This window comes from Stenella coeruleoalba (assembly GCF_951394435.1).
Source record: "Stenella coeruleoalba genome assembly, chromosome: 9".
Taxonomy (NCBI): domain Eukaryota; kingdom Metazoa; phylum Chordata; class Mammalia; order Artiodactyla; family Delphinidae; genus Stenella; species Stenella coeruleoalba.
The window spans coordinates 46,661,953-46,679,169 of record NC_137155.1 but is presented as its reverse complement, the minus strand read 5'-3'; the positions used below and the strand labels follow the sequence as shown (position 1 = coordinate 46,679,169).

General features: G+C 40.2%; 1 protein-coding gene across 1 annotated transcript in view; it reads left to right on the top strand.

Annotated features, from left to right (window-relative positions):
- Positions 1 to 13,755, top strand: part of ASB4 (ankyrin repeat and SOCS box containing 4) — a 363,721-nt gene extending 349,966 nt beyond the window's left edge. The window contains exons 9-11 of the transcript XR_013829960.1: positions 3,502 to 3,630; positions 7,011 to 7,074; positions 13,668 to 13,755. The gene's annotated coding sequence lies outside the window, so the exon portion shown is untranslated. The remainder of the gene's footprint in view (positions 1 to 3,501; positions 3,631 to 7,010; positions 7,075 to 13,667) is intronic.
- Positions 13,756 to 17,217: the final 3,462 nt, after the last annotated feature.

Here is a 17,217-nt window from a genome sequence, read left to right as displayed (position 1 = left end):
GATTTTATCACTGTATACCTTTTATTTTACTGTATTTAAAAAAATTCGGAACTACATAAACTCTTCACAAATGTTTTCAATGCATATTTTTTAGAAAGAAAGGTACAATAACAACACAGCAGAGTTCCGGAATTCTAAATTATATGTGAGGTGCCAGCGTGAAATGTCAGTCGCATAAATTGAAAGAGAAGGTTTTCTTCCACCTTCTAGAATTTCAGCTTTAAAGAGACCTGTGCTACACAGCTGAAAAGAGATATCCCATGGTAATGGTGGCACCTACAGGACACATACGGAACCTTTCATTTGTTTTTTTCTTTCTTTTTTTTTTATTCTGAGAGTTGGTGGTCGAGCATGAATGGAGGTGGTGATTGATTTTCCCTTGGAGTTCCTGAACAAAAGCAGTTTACTAATCACTGTATATTTACTGTCAGATACACATGGATATAAATACTGCCCCTATCATTTACTGTCTGCATAGCTCTAGGCAAAGGCACTTATATCTTTTAAAAGCCATAGTTTCTTCACTTGTAAAATGTGGATGATTGTGACCTTGTTATATTGTTGCTTACTAATATTTTAAGTGAATTGTGTCACCTCAGGAATATCAGTGCTGCCCTCCAAATGGCCTGTGGTTGCTCAATGCCTAAGGCAACCCCAGGCCTCTGAACCTGCATCAACAGAGGTTAGATGCTAAATAAATACAGCCCACAGAAGAGGCTATGAGAATGCAGTCCTCGAGCCCCCCTGGCCAGCAAAGGAAGGGAGACTGGAGAGAGGGAGATTGAGAGAGGGGAAGAGTGAGAGAAAGAGAGAGAAAGCAAGTGAGGGCACCGTTTGAATCCTTGTGTCCAGGCATACTGGAAACTCTTGATTTATCCCTGATTTTTCAGTTGTAAAGACAATAAATCCCTTTCTCTAAAGCCAGATTGAGGGGTTTTTGGTTTTGTTTTGCTTGTAATTGAAAGACCCCTAATCATTTCTAATGCTGCATATTAAAAGTTGCTCAACCTCACTCATAATAAAACTATGAATTTAAAGTGAGATAGCGGTCTCCACCAATTATATTGACAAAAATTAAATTAAAATTGATCACATACTATGTTGGCTGAACTGTGAGGAAATATTTTATTTTACTAGTGAGAATGTGTTTAATCATCCCTAAAGAAGGTAAAAATCTATTTGTTAAACTGCAAATACATGTATCTTTGACCCAGTAATTACACTATTGTGTACTTTGTCCCACAGATACATACCCTCACCTGCAAAATGAAGCATGGACAAGGTTATTCAGTGCAGCATTGTTTGGAAATTCAAACAATAAGAATCAAACTAAATGTTCCTCAAAGGAGAATCAGTTTCATCCACACAGTGGAGGACTCTCTCTTAAAAGGAATAAATTTCTTTAGGAATTGATAATGGAAATCTCTCCATAATATATAGCTATGTAGAAGAAAAGAAAAAAAAAGGAACAGAAGAATGTGAATAACTGGCATTAAAAAGGGAGGGGAAAGAAATCTATGTTCATAGTTGCATACATATTAAAATCTCTAGAAGAATAGACAAAAAAAGAATACCATCATAAATGCTATGTAGAGGAAATTGGTGGATAAGAGACAGGGATAGAGGGAGATTTTTTTCAAATAAGATTTTTATGTACATTTAAATTTTTGAAACCTACAAATGTATAAGCTATTCAAAAATGAACTAAATATAATTTCAGGAGAAGGGAACCCTAACTTATATGTTGGAGCTATAGAACTCTAAACTCGTGAGTGGGGGTCCTTAGACTGAATTGTATGTAGACTGGACTCCATCTTCTAGAATTTCTGATTCTTTCCAGCCTTAAGAGATCAGGCTGCAGGGCTGGAAAGAAATACCCTGTGGTTAGTAGCGGCACCTACAGGAAAAACAGAATATTTCAGTTTGTTTCTTTGTGCTTTCTGGGAGGAGGAGGGGATGGGTGGGAGAATATCAGAATAGTTTAACAGGGCACAGGGCAGGAATGGTGATTTTTCTCATCAGAGTTGCTAGTTATTGTGAGCATAATTTTTCATATAAGCATATTGAAAGCTTAGACTTAAGAGCTGGTTACAGATAGTGGGTTTGTCACTCACTCTTTGATCCTCCCCGGCTGTATGGCTGTTGGTAACAGCACTTAACATTTCTGAGCCATAGTATTTAGTCTTGTAAAACAAGAAATATGCTATATATATCGCAGGTTAATGCCTCATGGTGTTTTTTAAATTTATTTTATTGAAGTACGGTTGATTTACAATATTGTATTAATTTTTTCACAGCAAAGTGATTCCATTATACATATATATATTCTTTTTCATATTCTTTTCCATTATGGTTTATTACAGAATATTGTATATCATTCCCTGTGCTATACAGTAGGACCTTGTTGTTTATCCATTCTATATGTAATAGTTTGCATCTGCTAATCCCAAACTCCCAATCCATCCCTCCCCCCTCCCCCTTGGCAACCACAAGTCTGGTCTCTACATCTGTGACTCTATTTCTGTTTTGTAGATAAGTTCATTTGTACCATTATTTTAGATTCCACATATAAGTGATATCATATGTTATTTGTCTTTCTCCTTCTGACTTACTTCACTTAGTATGAGAATCTCTAGGTCCATCCATGATTCTACAAATAGCATTATTTCATTCTTTTTATGGATGAGTAATATTCCATTGTATATATGTGCCACATCTTCTTTTTTTTTTTTTTTTTTTTTTTTTTTTGCGGTACACGGGCCTCTCACTGTTGTGGCCTCTCCCGCTGCGGAGCACAGGCTCCGGACGCGCAGGCTCAGCGGCCATGGCTCACGGGCCCAGCCGCTCCGCGGCACGTGGGATCCTCCCGGACCGGGGCACGAACCCGTGTCCCCTGCATCGGCAGGCGGACTCTCAACCACTGCGCCACCAGGGAAGCCCCCACATCTTCTTTATGCATTCATCTGTCAATGGACATTTAGGTTGCTTCCATGTCTTGGCTATTGTAAACAGTGCTGCTATGAACATAGGAGTGCATGTATCTTTTTGAATTATAGTTTTTTCCCAATATATGCCCAGGAGCCTCACGGTGTTTTAGGAGACATATCTTGCTAGAGGAACTCAAAATCTGGCAAACAACAGCCTGTGATTATTTAATCTTTAAGGCAAACCTAAACACCCCAAGCCCATTCCAACAGGGAGAGAGATGCTTATGAGATGTACCCCACAGAAGGGACTTCCTCCTCCATAGTCTCCAACTCATAGGGGCTGTGGAAATACAGGACAAAGGTGATGATTCCAGATAACAGGCCAGAGCAGTCAGGTTAGCTAAGGAGCTCACATTACCTCCAGGTCAGGGACACCTTGCTCTTCCTGTCCTGTGCATCCTGGACCAGAGACCACTTTATGCTGTTTCCCGTTCTCCTCCTTACTAAATGGGCGTTTTGTTGTTATTACTCTGTTCTTTCTCTGTCCTTTCATGTGTGCCTTTTGGTTATACAGGAACCACAGGTTGCTGGGCCAGGAGGAGCCACATCAGGACCTGACCAAGAAGACTGCACATCACCCAGAAATCTTGAACTTGGAGCAATAACCACATGAGTTGCTGTGCGGTTTCCCTCTGGGAAGGGGGTGAGTGAAGTTTCACAGCATGAAATTACGGCTTCGTCACAATTACAGCATGGCTGTTTTTTAAGGGGTGTGTGTGTGTGTGTGTGTGAATAGAAGGGTATGTGGATGTTGAGCTGTCAGAGGAGTGGATTACCACACAAATCCGCAACGTTCACCAGCCAGTGCCTATCGATTCTTCTCCACATAACACCACTTTGACCTTTCACTGGACAGCCAGAATCCCCACCTCTCACTCAATCCATCTAGTTTGGGGGGATTTGGGCTCTGTCACATGACTCAGGCCTGGCCAGTCAGAGCACTGCATCCCTTGTCCAGTGCAGGTCTGTGAGCATGGGGCAATCAGAGCCTGTTTGAGGAGAGGGTCAAGACAGAAGGAAACTGAAGCAGGAGAGGAAGAGGGAAAGGAAGCAAGTGAGTGAGCAAGACAGAAAGAGAAAAAAAGAGAGAGTGAGAGAGAGAAATCACAGGCCTCAGTAACATTTATGCCTTTGGATTAAGGCCCACTGGAAATTCTACATCTACCTCCAGACTTTTTAGTCATGAGAAAACAAACATCTTCTTGCCGAGGCCATGGAAGTTGGGTTTCCTATCACTTGCAATCAAAAGGATTCTAACTCATTTAAATTGCTCTTAAACCAAAAGAGGCTCAAACTCACTTATAATAAAAGAAACAAAAAGTAAAACTGAGATACCATTTTTTTCACTCTCAGATTGATTGGCAAAAATCCAAAACACACTGTGTTGGCCAAGCTGTGGGGAAATAGACAATTTCATACACGGCTGGCAGGTGCATAAACTGGTATGAGCCCTGTGGAGGGCAATTTGGAAATGTCGGTAAGCATTGCAAATGCATATATCCTCAAATACTTTCAGATATCTTCACACACATGCAAAATGAACTATATGCAAAGCTACTTATTTTAGCATTATTTTTACTGGCAAAAGAACTGACTTACATACTCATCGCTAGAGACCTGAGTGGATAAATTTAGGTGCGTCCATACAGTGAGAATACTCTGAAGCTCTAAAAAAGAGAGAGAGAGAGAAAAATTTTATGTGTTGATTTAAAAGATTTCCAAGATATAGTATTAATGGAATAATCAAGATGAAGAAAAAATGTTATACTGTGCTATCATGCAAAATAAAACAAGGTAGTTTTTTAAAAATATGTTTTCTTGTATATGAATAAGACATACTCTGGAAGTACAAAATAAACTAATAACTGGTAACTTTTGGCATGGACTTGATGAAACGGAAGTTTTTTCCACTATATTCTTTTTACACTTTTATTTGTTTTTGAGCCATTATAAATATATTACCTGTTCAAAAATTAAATGAATTAAAAATTGAAAAAGTCCTAACTAGAACCCAGGAGCTACATACAAAACAATAAAAACAGGTTATGGATGCTGGCACTGAACTGCATAAATTGGATGCAACTTGAATCCTTCTAGAATGTCTGAGTCTATTGCAGCTCTGAGAGTTGTGCTGCAAAGCTGGAAACAGATGTTCTATGATGAGGGTGGCATCTACAGGACAAACTGAGAATTTTTCCATTTTTCTTTTGTTTTTCATTATTTTCTTCCTACTGACAGAAATTTAGTAGTGCATGGAGGAAGGGCAGTGAGAATGAATTTCCCACTAGAGTTTCTAGATATGAAGGTTTTGCTAATAATGATAGAGGTATTGCAAACAAAACTATTTTAATATAAGGTACACAGGGAAGCAGTATGAAATAGAGGGATAAGGGTAGACTCTTCTGGCTACAAATATTGGCTTTGTCACTCCCCAGCTGTATGGCTTTGGGCAAAGCCACTTCACATTTCTGAGCAATAGAACTTACACTTATGAAATAAGAATAATAATACTTACCTTATGGGGTTATTGCCTCATAACGTTTTAAGAGAGATTCACAGCCAGAAAAACCTTAAACCCAACAAAGAGTAGCCTGCCATTGTTCAATCTCCAAGGTCATTCCAGGCCCTCGAACCTAATCCTTCAGGAAATGAGATGCTAAACAAATGCAACCCATAGAAGGGGCATCCTTGCCTAAGGTCACCACCTCAAATGGGGCCGAGGAAAATAAGGAGAAAAGAGAACCTTCCGGAGTGGCCACATTATGACTAACGAGCTCACTTCACTCTAGGGTCAGGGGTCTTAGAAAGTGTTCCAGGTCAGAGACCACTGTGGGCAATTTCCCACTTTCCTCTTTTTCAAATGGAAGGTTTTATTTCAATTGTCATTATCTCTCCCTATAAGTGTATAATGGTGAGTTATGGTTTTCATTTAATCACAGTTTGCTGGACTACAAAAAGCCATATTAGGACCCGACCAAGAAGAATACTCATAACCTAGAGATTCTGGATTAGAGCAATAACTAGTTTATTTATGAGTTTGAGGTTGTTTATCTCATCTCCTTCTGGGATGAAGATGAGTACAGTTTTTACTGTGATTGGTATAGCTGCATTATTTTGATATGGGTGTCTTTAAAGATACATGCATGGATAGAAGGGTGTATGGTCCTGTGACTCAGGCCTGGGCAAATGGAGCAGGACATCCCTCTGTCCACAGTGATAGCTCAAGGACAGGTACATAATACAACTGAATTCAGTGAAAGTCAGGCATAGGTATTTGTGCTGAGTTTGGAGTTTGAGGATGAAAGCCTGGTGCTGCCTGGGGCCACTACAAGAGGAGAGACTGTCTGAGAATAGAGCCAAGCAAAGGGAAAGTGCAGAGAGAGAGAGAAAGAGACAAAGAGACTGAGAGAGAAAGATACAGAGGGACAGAGACAGAGAGGGGTAGGTCAGGTTTGATGACATCCTTTGAGTCCTTGGATCAAGGCATGTCTCTAGATATACTCACTGACTTTTATGTGAATCTTATTTCTTCTCTGTTGCTTAAACCAGATTAAGCTGAGTTTTCTACCACTTGAAATTGAATGAGTTCTTATAAACTTATATGAAAAGATGATATATTCATTCATTAAAAAAAGAAATACATAATACAACTAGACAGAGACAACACTTGTCGCCTACCGTATTGTCAAAAATCCAAACTTTTGATAGCACATGGTTGGACAAGCTGTGTGATAAAAGTCATTGACATGTAGGACTAGAGGGAATGTAAATTGCTACAATCCCTAAGTGGTGGGGAGATTAGAAAATCTATAAAAATTATAAATGCCTCTGCCCTTTGACCCAGTAAGTCCACTTCTATGAATTTATTGTAAACATACACTTGTACCAGAGAAAGACCTATGTTCTGGTTATTCTTTGTTTGCTTCTGCACCTCATCTCCATTTTCACTCTTTTTTTTTCAATAGAGGTTGACCTCTATTGAATGCTTCACACAGGTTCTTCTACCCTCTGACTTCTTTCTAGGTTGGATTAATGTATGGGTGGACCATCCGCAAGAGATTGGAAAGGAAAGAAGAGAGAGGTCAAGGTATGCATTCCACTGACTCCTGTTTTGACAAGAGTGATTCTGGAAGAGCTTTTGTTTCTCTGTCACCACCACTAATATCAAATGGCCTCTTCCATGGCTATGGCCATCACCAGAGTCTGATGCCATCAGTTCTTCCTCATCGTCCCTGTAGGCCAAATGCTGATAACACATTTCTGCTGCAGCTGATCTCTGGGTATCCACCATCTCTTTTCAGTTCCCTTAACTCTACTCATCTGTGATGGTTAATGTGCTTCAACTTGACTGGGCCACAGAATGGCTAGATATTTGGTTAACCATTACACCAGCTGTTTTTGTGAAGGTGTTTTGGAATGAAATTAATGCTTAATCAGTAGACTGAGTAAAGCAGACTCCCTCTATAATGTGGGTGAGGCTTATCCAACCAGCTGAAGGCCTGAATGGAATAAAAGGCTGACCCTGTTCCCCAGGTAAGAGAATTCTCCTGCCAAAGGTCTTCGAAATAGAAGATCATCTCTTCCTCATTTTACAGCAGCTCCTGACCTTCAGACTCAAACTGGGATATTGGGTCTACAGATTTTGGATTTGCCAGGCTTCATAATCATGTGAGCCAATTCCTTGTAATAAAATCTCTCTCTCTCTCTCATATTTTAAGAGGGATGATGTATTACTTAGGGTTATATATTTGCCCTCTCTCTCTCTCTCTCTCTCTCTCTCTCTCTGGAGAACCCTAACTAATACATCATCCCTCTTAAAATATCTCCGTCATTAAATCCTCTTCAGTTAAACCCCTCAAGTATGCTATTTCTTTCCTGTGGGGGCCTTGACTAATACAGTAATTGGTATCAAAAATGGTTCAAGGATAATTAAAGAAAACTGGAGATACTATTTAGCTCTTTTAGACTAGCAAAGATGAAAAATACTAAATGGCTGTCAGTGATTATCAGCAGAGGTTTGGATTATGAGGGAACTTTCACATTTCTAATCTATTCATGTTTGTATCTTTTAATGCTTGAATTTTTTTCTTTTCTTTTTTTAACATCTTTATTGGAGTATAATTGCTTTACACTGTTGTGTTATTTGCTGCTGTATAACAAGGTGAATCAGCTATACGTATACATTTATCCCCATATCCCCTCCCTCTTGCGTCTTCCTCCCACCCTCCTTATCCCACCCCTCTAGGTCGCAAAGCACTGAGCTGATCTCCCTGTGCCATGCAGCTGCTTCCCACTAGCTATTTTACATTTGGTAGTGTATATATGTCCATGCCACTCTCTCACTTTGTCCCAGCTTACCCTTCCCCCTCCCCGTGTCCTCAAGTCCATTCTCTACATCTGCGTCTTTCTGTCCTGCCCCTAGGTTCTTCAGAACCTTTTCTTTTTTTTTTTTAGATTCCATATATATGTGTTAGCATATGGTATTTGCTTTTCTCTTTCATACTTACTTCACTCTGTATGACAGACTCTAGGTCCATCCACCTCACTTCAGATAACTCAATTTCATTTCTTTTTATGGCTGAGTAATATTCCATTGTATATATATGCCACATCTTCTTTATCCATTCATCTGTCAATGAACACTTAGGTTGCTTCCATGTCCTGGCTATTGTAAATAGTGCTGCAATGAATAATGCTTGAATTTTAAAAAACAAGAAGGATATATTGTGCAACACCTGGAATATAGCTAATATTTTATAATAACTATAAATGGGGTATAACCTTTAAAAATTGTGAATCACTTTTGTACACCTGTAACTTATATAATACTGTACATCAACTATATTTCAATTAAAAAAAAAGAATACATTTTTTAAAAATGGCTCAAGGAGGGGCTTCCCTGGTGGTGCAGTGGTTGGGAGTCCGCCTGCCGATGCAGGGGACACGGGTTCGTGCCCTGGTCTGGGAGGATCCTGTGTGCTGGCGGAGCGGCTGGGCCCGTGAGCCTGTGCTCCGCAGCGGGAGAGGCCCACGTACCGCCAAAAAAAAAAAAAAAAAAAAAGGCTCAAGGAAACAAACCCTCAAAATGGGATTCCGAGATTCCATTGCCCATATCTTTGATAAGCTCACAGATATCCTCTCCCAGGGGAAAGTAGGATAATAGTAATCCCTGATATGTAGCAATATCATGATTACTCAAGATAGCGCTGTTGTAGGTTGCAGTACAAGTGGATGGCAAGGCAAGATCAAATGACTAAGGCTCTTAATTGCTCTGGCAACGATGGTGTTTATAGTTTGTGGCCTGGCTGCTCCTGACTGCCTTGGAGAGGTTACAAAAAGGAGGAAAAATCTAAGCTTAAAGACTTTTTTTTAATATATAAATTTATTTATTTATTTGGCTGAGTTGGGTTTTCGTTGCTCCGCGTGGGCTTTCCCTAGCTGTGGCGAGCGGGGGACTACTCTTTGTTGCAGTGCGTGGACTTCTCATTGCCCTGGCTTCTCTTGTTGCGGAGCACAGGCTCTAGGCACGCGGGCTTCAGTAGTTGTGGCATGCAGGCTCAGTAGTTGTGGCTCGTGGGCTCTAGAGCTCAGGCTCAGTAGTTGTGGCACACAGGCTTAGTTGCTCCGCAGCATGTGGGATCTTCCCGGACCAGGGCTCAAACCCATGTCCCCTGCTTTGGCAGGCGGATTCTTAACCACTGTGCCACCAGGGAAGTCTCAAGCCTAAAGACTTAAACCTTCAAGTCGAAGAACAAGAAGAAAATCAAAAAGCCTCAATGCTGGCCTACAGGGCACACATGACCAAAAATTAGGTCCAAAAACTAACCATATGTGTAACAGAGAAATAGCACTATTTAAATGTTCAGCCTCTTCAAGTTATCCCAAGGCAGTAGTTAATGAGGGTGGGTGGGATTCTGAGACCTAGAATAGGAATATTTGGAAAACTAGACATGAGGCTGAAAATTTGGAACACTGAAATCTCCTTGGATCTTCCTTGTCTGAGTAAGCAGCCCAGCTCTTTCCCAAGGAAGCTTGGCTTTCCTTTCATAAATTTCCTATGTTGACTTAACTTGGGACAGTGACCTCACAAAGGGAGCCAGCTCTTCCCCCACCCATCCTCACCATCCCTTATTTACTTCCAGATCCATAGTGAGAGTTAAATGCCAGGACAGCCCAAAGAGAGAAGAGTAAGGTCTTCTGCAGGAGGAGATAAAGTATACTTTTCCATTTGTATTAGCAGGAATCTAGGAAACAAACACAGGTATTGCTTCTGAGTGTGTTAGATGAAACATAAGGTTGTTTCAGGCCAAATGTTTTGATATGAATCCTCACAGAGGATTTGTGGTTTAGTGTGTTGGCTCAAGCACCTGGATGTGGTTCTCTGAAGCCTTGGCAATGGGTCTACCATGAGGCTGTGATGCTGGAATTTTTGAGCAAGATGTACAGGGCAGACTTCAAAGGTTAAGTTGATGAGAATGTTGAAGTGGATCTATTGTATTTATACATAGGTTGAAGAGCCACCTCCCATCCTCAATCATGAGCAGCAAGAGAACTAGAAGACATTTATTTACTGAAGCATTAAGGAATGCCTTGATGAAGGGAGCATCAGCATCTTCGAAAGCAACACTGATTTATTTTTTTAATTGAAGTATAGTTGCTGTATAATATTATATGTTACAGGTGTACAATATAGTGATCACAATTTTTAAAGGTATACTCCATTTATAGTTATTATAAAATATTGGCGATATTCTCCATGTTGTACAGTATATCCTTGTAGCTTATTTTATAGCTAATAGTTTGTACCTCTTAATCCCCTGTATTGCCCCTCCTCCTTCCTTCTCCCCACTAGTAACTACTAGTTTGTTCTCTATATCTGTGAGTCTGCTTCTTTTATTATATTCACTGTTGTATTTTCATATTCCACATATGATGTCATACAATATTTATCTTTCTCAGTCTGACTTATTTCACTTAGCATAATGCCCTCCAAGTCCATCCCTGTTGCTGCAAATGGCAAATTTTCATTCTTTTTATACTATTATTCCTTTGTGATATGTACATATACCACATCTTCTTTATCCATTCACCTGTTGATGTACACTTAGGTTGCTTCCATATCTTGACAATTGTAAATAATGCTGCCATGAACATTGGGGTGCATGTATCTTTTTAATTTTTTTTATTTTGAGGTATGCGGGCCTCTCACTGTTGTGGCCTCTTCCATTGTGGAGCACAGGCTCCAGATGCACAGGCTCAGCGGCCATGGCTCACGGGCCCAGCTGCTCCCCGGCATGTGGGATCTTCCCGGACCGGGGCACGAACCCGTGTCCCCTGCATTGGCAGGTGGGCTCTCAACCACTGCGCCACCAGGGAAGCCCCGTATGTATCTTTTTTGAATTAGTATTTTTGGTGGTTTTTTTGGATATATACCCAGTAAGGAAAGTGCTGGGTCATACGGTAGTTCTATTTTTAGTTTTTTGAGAAACATCCATACTGTTTTCCACAGTGGCTGCACTAACTTACATTCCCACCAACAGTGTACAAAGGTTCCCTTTTCTCCACATCCTCACCAACATTTGTTATTTGTGTTCTTTTTCATGATAACCATTCTGACAGGTGAAAGGTGATATCTCATTGTGGTTTTAATTTACATTACCCTGATGATTAGCAATGTTGAGCATCTTTTCATGTGCCTGTTGGCCATCTACATTTCCTCTTTGGAAAAATGTCTATTTAGTTCTTCTGCCCATTTTTTAATCAGGTTGTTTTTTTTTTTGATGTTGAGTTGTATGAGCTTTTTATATATGTTGGATATTAACCTCTTATTGGTCATATCATTTGCAAATATTTTCTTTCATTCAGTAGGTTGTCTTTTTGTTTTGTCATTGGTTTCCTCTGCTGTGCAAAAGCAAAAAGCACTATTTAAAAAGCTAGATTTAGTAGGCATGTTATAATGATGAGATATGCATCTATAGAATTGGTGCTGATTTCAATGGGAATAAGAAGATTCTGGGATGGTAGATGCCAAGTGGCTCTGCTTGACCATCAGAGATTAAATGGGAATGATTACTTTAATAAGTCACAGGGTCTGGGTGGTAATCAGAATATTTGGACTCATAGATCCATTAAATATCATGGCTAATTGGAGCTGGTAAACAGGAAGTAGCAAGCACTATAAGTACCTTAGAAGATACCTGGTGCCATACAGTAAAACATAGAGTAGGAGATAAACCCCGTGAAAGCACAGAAGCCTGCTCTATGGATGAAGTTTCCAGCATTAACTGGTCTGGACATCTGTGTGAGATACAAGTTGTTACACTTGGCAACATCACTGCAAATGAATAGGGACAATATATAGTGAGCTTTGGGCTTCCCTGGTGGCGCAGTGGTTGAGAGTCCACCTGCCAATGCAGGGGACATGGGTTCATGCCCCAGTCTGGGAAGATCCCACATGCCGCGGAACGGCTGGGCCCGTGAGCCATGGCCGCTGAGCCTGCGCGTCCGGAGCCTGTGCTCCGCAACGGGAGAGGCCACAACAGTGAGAGGCCCGTGTACCACACACACACACACACACACACACACACACACAAATATATATATATATATATAGTGAGCTTCTTTGAAATTTAGTGCCAAGATATTCCACGTTTGGCTGCATTGCTCCAGACCCCCTTTTTGGGTAACCCATAAGACCATCAGTTTTATTGGGGCCTAGAGCAAGAGATGGTCAAGGCCAAGGCCAGTGGCGTACTGGTCAGTGTTTAATAACCAGCTCTCCAGAAAAACAAAAAAGCCTGATTTGTAGCATTCGCTACCTTTTATGGTGTAAGTACTCCCATCACGGCTAATTCTGAGCTACCAAAGTGACATCAACTAGCTCACAAAATTCCTGAAAATTTACATGTTGGTTCTCACCAGCCAGTATGAGCTAGATCCAGCACACCATACATCAAGGCTAAGGTGTAACTGCCTTGCTCTTGGGACTTACCGTCCAGCAGACCCACTAGTACATGACAGTGACAGATAGGGATGCTATATGAATGGTCTTCAAGACCTGACATCACAGGGCAGATCTGGAGGGTTTTGAATGAAAGCCTCTTTGGTCACAACCTATTATCCATTTAAAAAACACTCCTGGCTTGCTACTGGTCCCTGGTTGAAACTGAATTTCTGACCAAAGGACACCAAGACGCTATGTTATCCAATCCCCTGACTCATAACCATTCTCTGCTCTTCTATACCCTACTCTGAGCCCAAGCACTTAAGCTTTAAGTGCATCACCAAGGCTTCCTTTTGCCCTCTGGCTTCCACTTGGAGTTGACCAGTGCAAGGACACTGGAAGTCAGGAGGAGAGGGAGGTGAGGGGCTTATCCTTGCCTTCCCCTACTCCTTCCCTGCATAGCTGTGATTTTGGAAATGCCTATGTTCCTCTATGGTCACAGCTCCTGGCAAGGAGCCACCTTCCCCAGCTCCAGCTCTTGCCAGCCTCAAGTAACACAGTTTTCTTCTCTTTCACGTCAAGCTTAGGGATGGTAAAACAACCTCCTGTGGATTTTAGCTTATATCTGATCTTCACCATCCCTTACAGATTCCCTTAATCTTTCCCGTCCCTCTGTAAATCATTGCTTCATTACACTCTCAGCAGTTAATTTTGAACATATCCTCTGTTTCCTGCAGGACTCTGGTTGATGCAAGGACTAACAAAGAATTATTCATTATGGCTCCATTTGCAACAGGCAGTAGGGGGAAGTGCGCAGAGGACAGGTTTGGTCACAGAGTGCCTGCATTTGGGTCCTGATTCCATCACTCACGGTTTTGTGACCGAAGGCAAGTACTTATCCATTCTGTCTCAGATTATTCATCTGTAAAATGGAAATAACAACTGAACTTAATGGATTGTGGTGAGGATTACGTGAGCTGATATAAATAAAGCACAGAGAAAAATGTTATATGTGCAAGATGAGTGATAGTGTGGTAAGAAGAATTTCTAAAAGATAGAGAGATTATCTGAGTGGATCTGATCCAATCATATGACTCTTTAAAAGGAGAACGATTTCTCCTGCTGATAGCAGAAAGGGAAGTCAAAGGGATTCCAAGAGTGAGAAGGACTTGATGCCATGCCCCTGCTGGTTGGAATATGAGGGGCCATGTGAAAGGAATTGTGCTACATGTGGGATCGGAGAGTGGCTCCTGGCTGACAGCCCGCGAAGAAACCAGAACCTTAGTCCCACAACCCCTAGAAACTGAATTCTTCCAACAACCCAAGTAAGACTGGAAGCGGAGCCTCCAGGTAAAAGCCCCACTGGGCCAACAATTTAACTTTGTTCTTGTTGGTCCTTGAGCAGAGAACCCCGTCAAATTCACCTGGACTTCTGAGCTACAGAACTGTGGATAATAAATGGAGTTAAGTCACTAAGTTTATGGTAACTTGTTATGACGGCCTCAAAAAACAAATATAGATTGCTATTTTTATTATTGTTAATAAAAGATAATAAACAATAAAACTGTAATCAACCTAAATGCCCATCAATAAATAATTGTACCTTTGTACAGTGTTTAAATTGTACATTTGTACAGTTGTTTAAAAAGTGTAAAGAAGCTCTTTATGCACTGCTATAGAAAGTTCCTATATATGTGTTTATGTGGGAAAAAAACCCAAAGTACAGAATAGTCTATATAATAGTCTGTATAATATGCTACCCTTTGTGTAATAAAAAGAAGCAAGATTATGAATTTATGTGTGTGTATGCGTGTGTGTGTGTGTGTGTGTGTGTGTCTGAAAACTCTCTGGAATGATACAGGAGGCTAATAACTGTGGTTACCTGCTTTGAGGGGTCATGAATAAGAACTGGACAGATGGGGGTGGCAGTGGGAGGGAGATTATTATGTACCTTTTTATACTTTCTGATCTTGGTATCATGTAAAATATTCTCTCTTCAAAAAATTAGAAAAGTCTTTTAAAACAAGGAAAAATGCATATTAGAGCTACAGAACTCTAAACACATGGGTGGGCTTACCAATATGAACTATCAGCCACGTAAATTGACTTCTCTTTTCTAGAATTCCTGGTCTATCGCAGCCCTGAGAAATAAGAGCTGACGAGCAAGAAAGAGACATTCTACGGTTACGGTGGCACCTACAGGACAAACTGAGAATTTTGGTTTGTCAATTTCAGTTTTTCTCTGAGAAAGCTTGGAAGGAATGAATGTTGAGCCCCCAGTGGAAGAGCTAAGCAGAAGTTTTAATAAGGACTGATGAAATTATCTCAAAGACGTATTTACACAGGTCACACCAGGTAGGAAGTGCAGAGTAGTGAGATAAGTACAGATTGCAGAGCCTCATACACGTGGCTTAATGTTTTCTCTGTGTCACCTTAGGTAAATGAACTGCAGCCTCTCTGAGCATTAGTTTCTTCACATATTTAGTTTCTTCATACGCACAAACTTGGCCCTTTTGCACAGTTAGAGTAATATTAGAAAGAATACATGTAATGTGTGGATATGGGGCCCGGCACATAGTTCTAATAGCCAGTAGCCAGTGTGTTCTTGTACTTTATGTATCCTTCACTGTCATTGCACTCACGAGGCTGACCTCCCTATAAGACTCACCCTGTTTCAACGCACTCCCCACTTTGATGCATGTTCAGCTTTTCTCAACTTTCCATAAGCAAGCACATCACACCAAGCACAATTTAGCTTTCTTGAATCTCTTAATATCAAACCTGCATAGCCTCATCTCCCCACTCCTCACTGCACTCATGATTTGGGGTCATTTTTTTAAACTCTTGGTGTGTCTGTTTCATTTTTCTGGAAAAATACTACGAATTATGTTTAAACATTTTTTAACCTAACTGACACTAACATGTATTTATCCACGTAATAAAATGACATTTTCTCCTTCGGGACCATAATTAAACTTGAGCCTGACCTTTCCTCACCTTCAGGGTATAAAGGTTCTTCGGAATCTCTGTTGGCCTTATGTCTATATGCACAGCACCACATTTTTAGAGTGACATGCTCTCGTATGTGTGTAAGGCTAAAGCAAAATAGAATCTGAGATCAAGAGCTGAGAGAAATTCATTAGTAATTTTATACTATGAATATATTTTAAAGGTTCTGTAATTCAGTAAGTAGAAATATTTACTAGGGTAACAAACTAGGCAGGAATGATTATTTAAAGAAAATAAATATAGAGTTATGTTTAAGCCTAAAATAGAAGGAGGGTAATTCCCTGCTCCCATGATGTTTAGACCAACCAGAGAAGAGAAAACTAGACAGTAAAGGATGTGATGATTATGATTGAAGTAGTGCAGGATCCAGAAAGAATTAAGAGAAAACAAGGGTAGAAAGAATCATGTTTCCAAGCAGATGGTGCTGCATGTCATAAATATTGTGATGAAGCTAATGACCCAAGGGGTTCTGGGCTGGTCAAATGATACTCTAAAGAGGCATTGCAACACTCCAGATGACGGGAATTACAGAGAGTGACTAGTCATGATTACTGGAAAATCTATGCTGTAGTGGACATAAAATAGGCTCAACCACAGAAAAATGAAAACATAATACAGCAAATATAGTAGTAATATATCATATTGATATTAATGATAAAAATTGCTAAAGAATTCAGGCATCAAATTAGAGGATCATAAACCACATGGCCATATATGGATATCGTGTTCCTTGATATTACTGAAGTTAAAAACAAAGTGAGGGTTGACATTCAGGTACCATAAAAGTCACTAGACAGAAACAGTCATTACTGAAATCAGTATTTACAGGATGGAAAATTAGGTGACCCCAAACAACAGTTTAAGAGCTAAACTGCAGAAAGATTATAGAAAAGCAAAACAATACTGATGAAACTAGGATAGCCTGGGCATAAAAAATACATGTAAAATAAATTGTTGTTCAGACAAGCAGAGATGAAATGAAGAGCAGAACATTTATAAGGCAGGATCTCCCCAGGAAATAATTACAATTTTGGGAGCAACTAAAAGTACAGGTGGGGTGTAATGATATCCCAGTTGAGATAGGCACAGTTAGGACACAGACTGCTGAAAGATGTGGAGATTATTGCGTACCAGAGTAGACTTAGAGAAATAGAAGGAAAAAAGCATATAAGAAATCTATTAGAAAAGACAAGACAAGAAAAGATAAGAAAAAAACAAGAAGAGAAAAGTATAGAAAGACACCCCCACACACACCCACTGCAGACTTTATTACGGACG